The following is a 10,537-nucleotide window of genomic DNA, read 5'->3' as shown; positions in this document are numbered from 1 at the left end:
CCGCGCCCCGCCGTAAGATCTTTCTTGAAAGAAATTTCCTTGCAAGATATATGGACAAGTAAGTTTTCCAATGCTACAAAATATTGTTCAAGGTTATATTGTTATTATGTGATTTTTTACTTTCCCTATTCTGTTTCCTGATTAAAAAGCATTGTTACCTTCTTCTTTTTCCCTTTCAAATAGGATGTTTGTTATAGCCCAATATCCTTTATGATTATAGATGCAAAAATCCTCAGAAAGTACTAGTCAACTGAATCCAATAGCATATTAAAAGGATTATTCTCCATGACAAAGTGGAATTATCCTAGGAATGCAAAGGTGGTTTAACAAAGGAAAATCAATCAATGTAAACCACCATATTAATAGAAGGAAGGAAAAAGACCACGTGATTATCTCAACTGCATTAAAAGAAATTATCAAGAAAGTGAAAAAACAACCTACACAATGGGAAAAGATATTTGTAAACCATATATCTAATAAGGGTCTAGTGTCCAGAAAATATAAAGAACTCTTACAACTCAATACAAAAAGACGAACAACTGAATTATATGTGGCCAAATAATTTGAAGAGACGTTTCTCCAAAGAAGATATATAAATGGCCAAACAGCACATGAAAAGAAAAGATGCCCAACATCATCAGTCATTAAGAAATTTAAATAAAAACTGGAATGAGGTTTTCACATTCACTAGGATGACTGTTAACAAGAAATGAAAGGAAACAAAGCAGAAAATAATAAGTTTTGAAGAGGATGTGGAGAGACTGTCTTAAATTGCAGAAGATTTTCTACATTTCTGGTGGTAATGTAAAGTGGTTGATCCACTATGCAGAAAAGTTTGGTGGTTCCTTAAAAAGTTAAACATAGAATTATGATATGACCCAGCAATTTCACTCCCAGGTGTATACCCAAAAGAATTGAGAACAGGTACTACAACAAATACATGTGCATTCATGTTTCCAGCGGTATTATCCACAATAGCCAAAGTGGAAACAGCTCAAATATCTGTCAATAAAGGAATGAATAAACAATTTGTGGTACATTCATACAATGGAATATTATTCAGCCATGAAAAGGAATGAAGTACTGATATATGCTCCAATGTGTGGTTGAACCTTAAAAACTCTGTGCTAAGTGAAGGAAGCCAGACACAAAAGGTCACATAATGTATGATTCCACTTATACAAACTATTCAGAATAGGCAAATCCATAGAGACTGAAGGCAGGTTGGTGGTTGTCAGGGGCAGAGAGACGGGGTAAGGAGGAATGCAGAGAATCTGCTTATGGGTAAAGGTCTTCCTTTTGGGATGATGAAAATGTTTTGGAACTAGACAGAGGTGATTGTTGCACAACATCATGAATGCACTAAATGTTATTGAACTGTTCGCTTTTATATATAAATGGTTAATTTTATGTTATGTAAGTTTCACCTCAATAATTTTTTTTTTAAATAAGATGTTTGAATTTGACTTGTTGCCTATCCACATAGGTCCTGGAAATAAAAGTTTCTTTCCAGTACTTAACTGCTCGTTTATATTGTAGCAAACATTTAAGGAATGTGGCCATAAATGGGCTTATGGATTACTTGAAGCTGGAAAATCATTTGGAGATTTACAGAGGGGATTAGTTTTTGAGCAACTCTTTCATAGTAACACTCAAATATATGGAAATATAATTAGAAACATCTTATGAATATTTACAATCTTAATAAATTGCTCTGAGATTTGTGAAGTTAATTTACAAAATCAGATCATAGGATAGTCTTTAAGATTTGTGTATTTTTTTTTACAAAGTTATGTTTTTTAAAGTTTGAGTTCTTTGTGAGAAATCACTTGTTTGAAATACATTCAAGGTTCATTTGAGTATTTAAAAGAAGAAACACATACAAGAATGTACTGCTTTGTAATGACCTCAAACTGGAAACTACCCTAATATCCTTTAGCAGTAGAATGGATAAATTAACACACTGGGGTAATACGCTACAATGAGAGTGAATACAACGCTATCATACATAGTAATAAGGATGTACCTCACAAGCAATGCTGTGTGATAAAAGCCAGACACAAAAGAATACATACTGGATGACTCTATTAGAGTTCAAATATAAGGAAAATTACTCTGTGGTGTTAGAAGTTAGGCTAATGGTTACCCTTGTAGGGGCTAGTTACTGAACTGGTCACAAGGGGACTCCTGGAGTGTTCTTTTTTTATCTGGATGCTGATTCCACGGATTGTGTTCAGATTGCGAAAATTCATCAAACTGTACACCTGATTTGTGCTTTTCTTTATATATGTTATACTTCAATGAAAATTTCCAAAAACAAGTAAGCCAGCAGACAAGCAAACAAATTCTTTAAATTCACATACCCTTTCAGCTAACTGCCCCATATTTCTTTGCTCCTTCTTAATCACAGCCAATTTTGTGAATATTCTATACTCACTGCCTTTATTGCCTCACTTTCTACTTGTTATGCAACCCACACCAACGTGGCCTTCTGTCCCCAAAATTCCCCAAAATGAGCTCTCACAAAGATCACCAAAGGCTTCTCATGTTGTTAAATCCGAAGGAAAAAATTCTATCCTCAACTTGCTTCACTTCCCAGCAATGTTTATTTGTTTGTTTATTTATTTATTTCCCCATACATTCGAGCCCATGAAGAGCCCAGCAATATTTAATTCTGCTAAACACTTCTTCATTCTTTAAAGCGTTCTCTTCCCATTGCTTTTGTGACACAGTACTCTTGTGGCATTCTTCCTACCTCTCTGATTACTCCATCTCTGTCTCCTCATCATCTTCTATCCAGTCATTAAATGCTGAAGATTCCATGAAGACTCAGTTCTAGGCTTTCTCTTCTTATTCTGTACTCCCTTCTTAAATGATCTCATTCATTCCTATGCCTTTCAACACAATCCTAAATCCTAAGTAACATAAATATCCCAGACTTCTCTAAGCTCCACACTCATGTATTCAATTACCTAATTTACATCTCCATTTGGATGTTTCACAGACATCTCAAACTTAGCTTGTCCAAGACTAAAATCTTGATTTCTCTCTGCCCTAAGCTTTTCTCTTATCCATCTCAATAAATTACACCAACATCCATCCATTTTCTCAAATCAGGGACTTTTTAACAAGTTCTTTAGTTGGACTGGGTGCAGTGGCTCATGCCTGTAATCCCAGCACTTTGGGAAGCGGGTGGATCACTTGAGGTCAGGAGTTTGAGACCAACCTGACCAACATGGTGAAACCCTGCCTCTACTGAAAATACAAAAATTGTGTGTGGTGGCACACACCTGTAATCCCAGCTACTAGGAAGGCTGAGGCAGGAGAATCGCTTGAACCCAAGATGCAGAGGTTGCCATGAGCCGAGATGGTGCCACTGCACTCCAGCCTGGGTGACAGATTGAGACTCAAAAAAAAAAAAAAGTTCTTCAGTTGCTCACATCCAAAATCTGGGAGTCCTATAACTTTCTTCCTAATTGTCAATTCTAGCCATGAAAGAATGTGGGAAAAGAGGTGAAAGGATTCACAGCAACCTGTTCTGAAAGCTTTCTCTGAGGTTTGGCCAGGTAACTGTCACGGGTATCATGGTGCACCACCTAGATTTCCTCCAGCTGCTGGAAGTGTTGGCTGCTGATGATTCACAGCTGTGTCCCTCTTTCGGGAATTGCTCTTAGCCTAAAGTGGCCTTGTCCATGGTTATGTCCTCCCATGAAGGATAGAGGTGGTAAGCCACACGCATCCAATGAGAGTACAAAAACTCACACTCCTTGCCTCAGTTTCAGATGACTCTGAAAGGCCATTCCGGTTCCAGAGCTCCCCATGGGAGCAGCTGGAGCTTTCCATTTTAACTTCTCCCTCCTCCAAGTCCTGCTTCCCTCACTTCCTCACAGGCATTGATCCCAAATGTATTCCCTAATTAACCTCTTGTATGCAAATCTCTGTAACAGAATCTGTTTCCAGGAAACTTGACCTAAGATAAGCTAAAATTGTGCCTACCTAGAAGAGTGAAGTAGCCGGAGGCAACATCCAATTTAATACAAAGGGACACATTAATATAAGTGTGGGGTGGAGTGAGACAGAGCAACTCTACTTACAAGGAAGCCAAGATGGCTACAGTTCAGGGAACGAATAGGGAAGGCTGTGCTATTACAGGCATAGCTTAGAAAGCTCTTACCTCTGCTCATGAGCAGATTTCAGCTGAGGCCCTTTTTATGCAGCTAGTCTAGGTTCCTATCACTGCTTTTTTCTAACGAAAATAAACTCCTGGCCAACAAGCTCAGAAAATAGCACTTTGCTAATAGCCACAGTGTGAAGCAGGAAAAGACTGATGGTGGAGGGCTCCTTCATTCTCTGTGCACACCTTTCCTCAACACACACAGACACACACACAGACACACAGACACATACACAGTGTTGTTTGCCATAGATCAAGGTCTAAAGCAACCTATTTATATACCTGTCTGAGGGTAGTTACAGTTTTGAAAAATTATCACTGGGGAAGACAATGTTCTAAGCCCAAAGAATTAATAATTTACATACAAGTTTTCTGCAAATAATTTTATAGTTTTAGCTGTTATATTTAGGTCTTATATTTAGGAATTTATTTGGAGTTAATTTTTGTATATGTTGTGAGATTGGGGTCCAAATTCATTTGTTTGCATGTGAATATTCAGTTGTTCCAGCAATATTTGTTGAAAAGACTACTCTTGAGCCAAAATTTTACTCTTGTCAAAATCATTTGACCATAAATGTAAGGGTTGGCATTCAGTTCTTCCTTTAAAATTATGTGTTATATATTTTCTTAAGGCAAAAGTAATGTATGTTTACTGCAAAAAAATACATGTAAGAAAAAATAAAGATCACGTATTTTTCCATCAATCTCAAGGTTACACATTCCACTACTGTTAACATTTTAAAAATACCCTTCCAGACTGTTTTCTGAAGTATAATGTTATAATATAATGTTGATTTTATTCTGCTTTTAAAAGATTTGCAGTGCCATGTGTATATTTCCATGTCAATAAATATAGATGAATATGAAATCATTGGTTATATTGACTTCACGACAGTCCATAGTATGATTGTGCCTTACTTTTTTTACCTCTTCCCCTATTGTTAGATATTAGGTAGTTTTCAGCATATTCCCACTGTAACCTAGCTCTATGAACACCCTTATGCATACATCTTTCCACATCTGTCCAGTTATTTCAGAGGTAGAAAACTGCTAACCTACAGGTTGATTTCTGCTCACAGATATGTTTGGCTTAGATAGCACACTGATTTTCTAAGAAAAGTTATTCTAGGTTGGGGGAATTTGCCAGGATACATTCTTAGGAAGAGGACTGCTGGGTCTCATGGCACTTGGTTATGATTTGGCAAGGTTCTTCTACTTGCTTGCTCCAAGATGATTGCTGGACACTCTTCCTGGCTGGGCTGGTGAATATTGGGTGGAAGAAAGAGAGGATAGGGGGAGGCAAGCCTTAGCATTGTTTTGTGAGGTTACTGATGACCCAACCAAGAAAGGTCTCTGAGGATACAGCATACCAAACTAGAAGTACTACTGGATTATGCATTAAAAGACATGGATCTAGTTCTAAGTCTATTATATAGCTCTATCAGTTTGGGCTAGTTATTTAACCTCTCTAAGTCTTATTTCCTTACAGGGTTGTTAGGAGAATCAACTGAGATATTGTGTGAAACATGTTTTGAAAACCACAGAGTCCAATACAATTATAAGGCAATACTATTCTAAATTGCCCAAACTGTTTACACAGGGTCAAACAAATCTAAGCTTAGAGTGTAAAGCACTGTGTGCTCTCAGAACCTTGCTTTTAGAGGAGCTACTTTCCAAGAATAGTCATGATTCTAGGTTGTGGAGAACTAATCTGGTACACTTCAGTCCCACAATCATTTACGGATGATTTCACTTGCCAGATACTGTGGGTACAAAGATGATTATGATTAGTCCCTGTCTTTTCAGAGCTTTACAGTCCCCTAGAAAGAGACAAACATGTTTTGAGGTCATCAGAAAACAGAGGGGTAACGAATGTAATAGAGTAGAGAACCAAGACTGCAATACATAAGAGAAACACTCAAGGCCTGAAAGGGAGGGGGAGTGGTTTGAGGCAGAGTTCCACAGATAGGGTTGAGGAGGAGAAAGGACCAGGTGTGTATATGTGTGTGTATGTGTGCACATGTGGGTGAGTGGTAGTCCATGCCAGTTGAGTTAATCTGGGGCTAGACTTTATCTTAGAATCTATGTTCATTTCTATGCATTTGCATTTTCTTTTTTTAGTTTTGTGTTTCCCTTCATTTTCTAGTCAAGTTCTTTTTGAAAAATGCTAATCTGGTGTTAGCTGTACTAACAGGAAAAAAAGATTTGTCTACACCCATTCCAGGAGACTTACAGAATCCAAAGTGTTCTTGAGGTCACTCATGCTGGTAAAAGTAAAGAGCCCGTTTGGAAACTGGGGAAGAGCTTGGAGGCGCTCCTTTTCCCTTGCTGCCTGCTTCATCTTGCGTTTTTCCTGGATCTTATCCAAACCCCTTACCTTCCAACCATTTTTCTGCTGCTGCTGCAGCAGCAGCAACTACAGACTTCAGAAAAGGCCAGCTAAACATCATGCCCTTCCCTCTAGCCCACCTCCTTCCCCCAGTTTGGGTCATCTGAACTTTTCCATTAAAGATAAAAAGCCAAATGCAATGGTTATTGAAGCCAGAAGAAATAAAGGATGTTGTTCTACTCTTAATGCTTATTAAATTCGGACTTAATCTTCTTCATCGCAATTAAGCCGTTAAACCAGCCAATATACTTAAACGAGGTGAAATGAAAAGACTTACTGTAAGAGATGACAACAGGCTCTTCGGGAAATTAAAATCTCCAGAGATTTCCAAAGTGAGAGTTACTGAGCCAGGAAGGGGAAAGAAAGAAAAGGATTTTTAAAGCTTAATAAACAGGATGCCAATTAGACCATGGGATTAAAAAGCTAGGTGATGTCAGTGTTATCGATGGGAGGAGGGGTTAACTGGAGCCAGGGAATTAATAAGCGCTGTGTTTCTTCCAGATCCTTCTTCGATTCAGTTTCCTTTAACCTGGACGGGTGTATCTTTTCTATCTCAGTTTACCGTCTGTGACATGAGAAGAAACATGTGGTGATGAGGAAATGCCTGCTGACTTGTGTAAAGATTCTAAAATGGTGTTTCTTCATTTTCCAAGTCCTTAATACTGTTCTGACACGTTTAACGCTATTAACTTGAGTGACCTCCCTGCCTAGTGACCACAGCCTGAAACTATGTCATCTCAGGAAAGATAAGGCTAAGGTTCTCCAGTAACCCAATACAGGTTTGGGTTGGGAAAATGATCTCTGTGGTTCAATGGGTGCTTGATATTCTGTCACCTTTTTGGACAGACAGCCTTTTCCCAGAGGCCAGAGGTCCTCCCTTCCCCACTTCATGCTTCCCCACTCTCTCAGGGCAGACTAGAAGCAGCGCTAAGGCGTAGGAAGGATGCCTCCCAACTTGGGAGGTTTTCCAGGGCCCCAGTTTCCACCAGCCAGAAGTTTGATTTACTGGCACCATCTGTGGGAAGACAAATGGCCCTTTCTGGCTGTGCTGGTCAGATGCAGAGAAGGAAAGAAAGAAAGAGAAATAAATGGAGGAAGGCAGATTAGTACATCAATAGATACCCAAGTGACATATGACGAGTGAACAAATAAAAATCCCTCACAGGAAGGTGGCAGGTGTCCTGTGATGGTGATGTTGAAGTGAAAGGGGTGACACTTTCCTTTTTTTTAGCCCAAGGATAATCTCTTAAATTCTGGGTACAAACAATGCAGTATAACTCTTATGGTTGCCATGACAACGTGAATCCCTCTCCTCTGATGTCAGGCTGCTCTTCCCCGTCCTTTAGAATCCAAATGCCAGTTTTCTTTCCACAGTAAATGCTGTGCCTGGTTTCAAGGGCTCAATGATGGGCTTGTCTAATAACTCCCTGTCTCCCAGGACTGTTTGTTCTGGAACCCTAAGGTCACATTCTTTTTGGGGCAGAGGGAGCCCGACATGTGGGAGACTAGACCAGGGAGGACAGATTGTTCCAATTAGGCACGTGATCTAATTCTGCTGATGTCTGGGGCCAGCCTCTGACCAGTCCAAGGTCCACATCTCTCCTCCCTCCACCTTACACTAACACCATATCTGCCTTTAGGAGAGCACAGTACTAGGACATGCTTTGGGGAGCAGGTTGGGGACTACGGTACAATTTTAAGCCTTTCTGCTAAAAATCTCTTTATCCGTTGGCCTGCACAAAACTCCCATTATTAGAATGACTTTTATAGATGAAAGCCTTAAAAATAGCTGCCAAATTAAAATGCTCCCTGTGTGTGGAAAAGGAACTAACTTGTAAAACCTTAGAGTAAATTAGAAAGGGAGGACAGAGCTCTTGAGGGCCTGAGACACAGTATAGATCAATTCGATGCAGGATGAGGAATAGGTTCATAATACTGGGAACTCCTCAGTACACACTGATTTTTCACATTCCTCCCAAGTCTATTCCCCTTTTATCCTAGCTCATTAAACCTAGAAGGCATGCTCGATACCTCCCTCTCAGCACTCAAGTCCAACTAATCATTACTTCATGTCAATTCTAACTTCAAATCTCTCGAAGCCATCTACTTCTCTTCACCTCCATAATCACTACCCTAGTCCAGGTCATCTTCATTTCTTACCTGCGTTACTTTACTGCACAAGCCTCTTAACTCATCTCCCTAGTCCTATTTTTCCACCTTTTACCACCCATTCTCCACCCTGCAACCATTCTCTAACATGAGAATGTGATCATGCCACTCCTGTGCTTAAAATACATCGATACAATTCTATTGCTTACTGGGTAGAGATCAGCCTACTTAGCACAGCACTCAAGACCCTCCACACGTGACCCTGCTCTTGCATCCCCAGTCACATGTCACATCTCTCACTCCACCCCAACACTTCCCACATGACCTACGCTTTAGATACAACTAACTACTCTTTGTGGTTTGTTGAACTTACCAAGTTTCTGATCTTTTGCACAAGAGGCTTGCTTTCCCAGAAACACGCTCCCATTTATTTCCCCTTTATCTAATTTACTCTTATTACTCCTAGTCCTTCAAGCGTGAGCTCATGTACCACCTCTTCCAAAGTCTAGATTAGTTACTTTTCTGCCAGGGACCCACAGTACTCATGTGTCTTTCAGGAAATGCAGTAGCTAAGTTGTACTGTAGTTATCTGTTGAGTTACAGATACAGATATCCCCCAGTGGGCTGTGAGTTTTGTGAGGACAAAAACTGTGTCCTTATTCACTTTTATATCTGTAGTCCCTAACACGGTATCTGTCAATCGGCAATTCTCAGTAAATATTTGTTGAACAAATGAACAGAACTCAGACAGTATGGATAAACTAGGGGAATAACTGCTGTTCTTGGTTGGGGAGAGAAGGCAAAAGAGGACATTGAAGCCCAGGAAGAAAAGAATAAATAAAATTCAGGAAAATTCTGAAAAACAGCATTAAAGAGGAATAAGGCCTATTAGATATTGAAACATGTTATGACGCTACATTAAAACTGTTTGGTTCTAGATAAAAAAATAGATCAATGACTATTAACAGTCCTAAACACATGTGGAAAATTAGTATATTTTAAAGATGGCATATCAAATCAACAGAAGGGGAAGATGAATTATTCAAAATTACACTTGTACAACAAACTAGCTGAATTCTCAAACTAACTTTTACATCAGAATTAATTATGGATGAATCAAACATCTTAATATGAAAAATGAAACCTTAAAAGTGCTAAAATAAAATATTGGAGAATTTAAATATATACAATCCTGGAAAGGAATGGGCCTTTCTAAGTAGGCCACAAAAACCTTAAAATTGGATAAAAAAGGTGACCACATAAAATTTAGAACCTTGCCACAGCAAAAAAATACAAAACAAAGTCAGAAGGCAAATGACAAACTACAAGATATTTGCAACACTTAAAATTTCCTCAATTTCCAAAGAGCTCAAACAAATCAAAAGAAAAACACCAACAACCCAGAGACAAATGAGCAAATGATGTGAAAAGGCAGTTCAAATAAAAAGAAATACAGGCCAGGTATGGTGGCTCATGCCTGTAATCCCAGCACTTTGGGAGACCAAGGCGGGTGGATCACCTGAGGTCAGAAGTTTGAGACCAGCCTGGCCAGTATGGTCAAACCCTGTCTCTAAGAATTAAAAAAAAAAAATTAGCTGAGCATGGTGGTGGACACCTGCAATCTCAGCTACTCCGGAAGCTAAGGCAGGAGACTTGCTTGAACCCGGGAGGCAAAAGTTGCAGTGAGCCGAGGTTGCACCATTGCACTCTAGCCTGGGGAACAAGAGTGAAACTCTGTCTCAAAAAAAAAAGAAATACAAATGGCAAATACACATATTTTTAAAGTTCAACCCTACTTGTAAACAAATAAATGCAGATCAAAACAGCAAGATTTTTTTTTTTTTTTTTTTTTTTTTTTTTTTTTT

The 10,537-nt window shown here is 39.0% G+C and overlaps 1 pseudogene; it reads right to left on the bottom strand.

Annotated features, from left to right (window-relative positions):
• LOC108520079 (keratin, type I cytoskeletal 18-like) overlaps nucleotides 1-6,515 on the bottom strand; it is a 43,607-nt pseudogene extending 37,092 nt beyond the window's left edge.
• Between the last annotated feature and the right edge of the window lie 4,022 nt (nucleotides 6,516-10,537).

Source organism: Rhinopithecus bieti, unplaced genomic scaffold (genome assembly GCF_001698545.2).
Source record: "Rhinopithecus bieti isolate Rb0 unplaced genomic scaffold, ASM169854v2 scaffold_50805, whole genome shotgun sequence".
Classification (NCBI taxonomy): Eukaryota; Metazoa; Chordata; class Mammalia; order Primates; family Cercopithecidae; genus Rhinopithecus; species Rhinopithecus bieti.
Note: the sequence above shows the minus strand (reverse complement) of the source record. Positions and strands in the feature narration are given on the sequence as shown.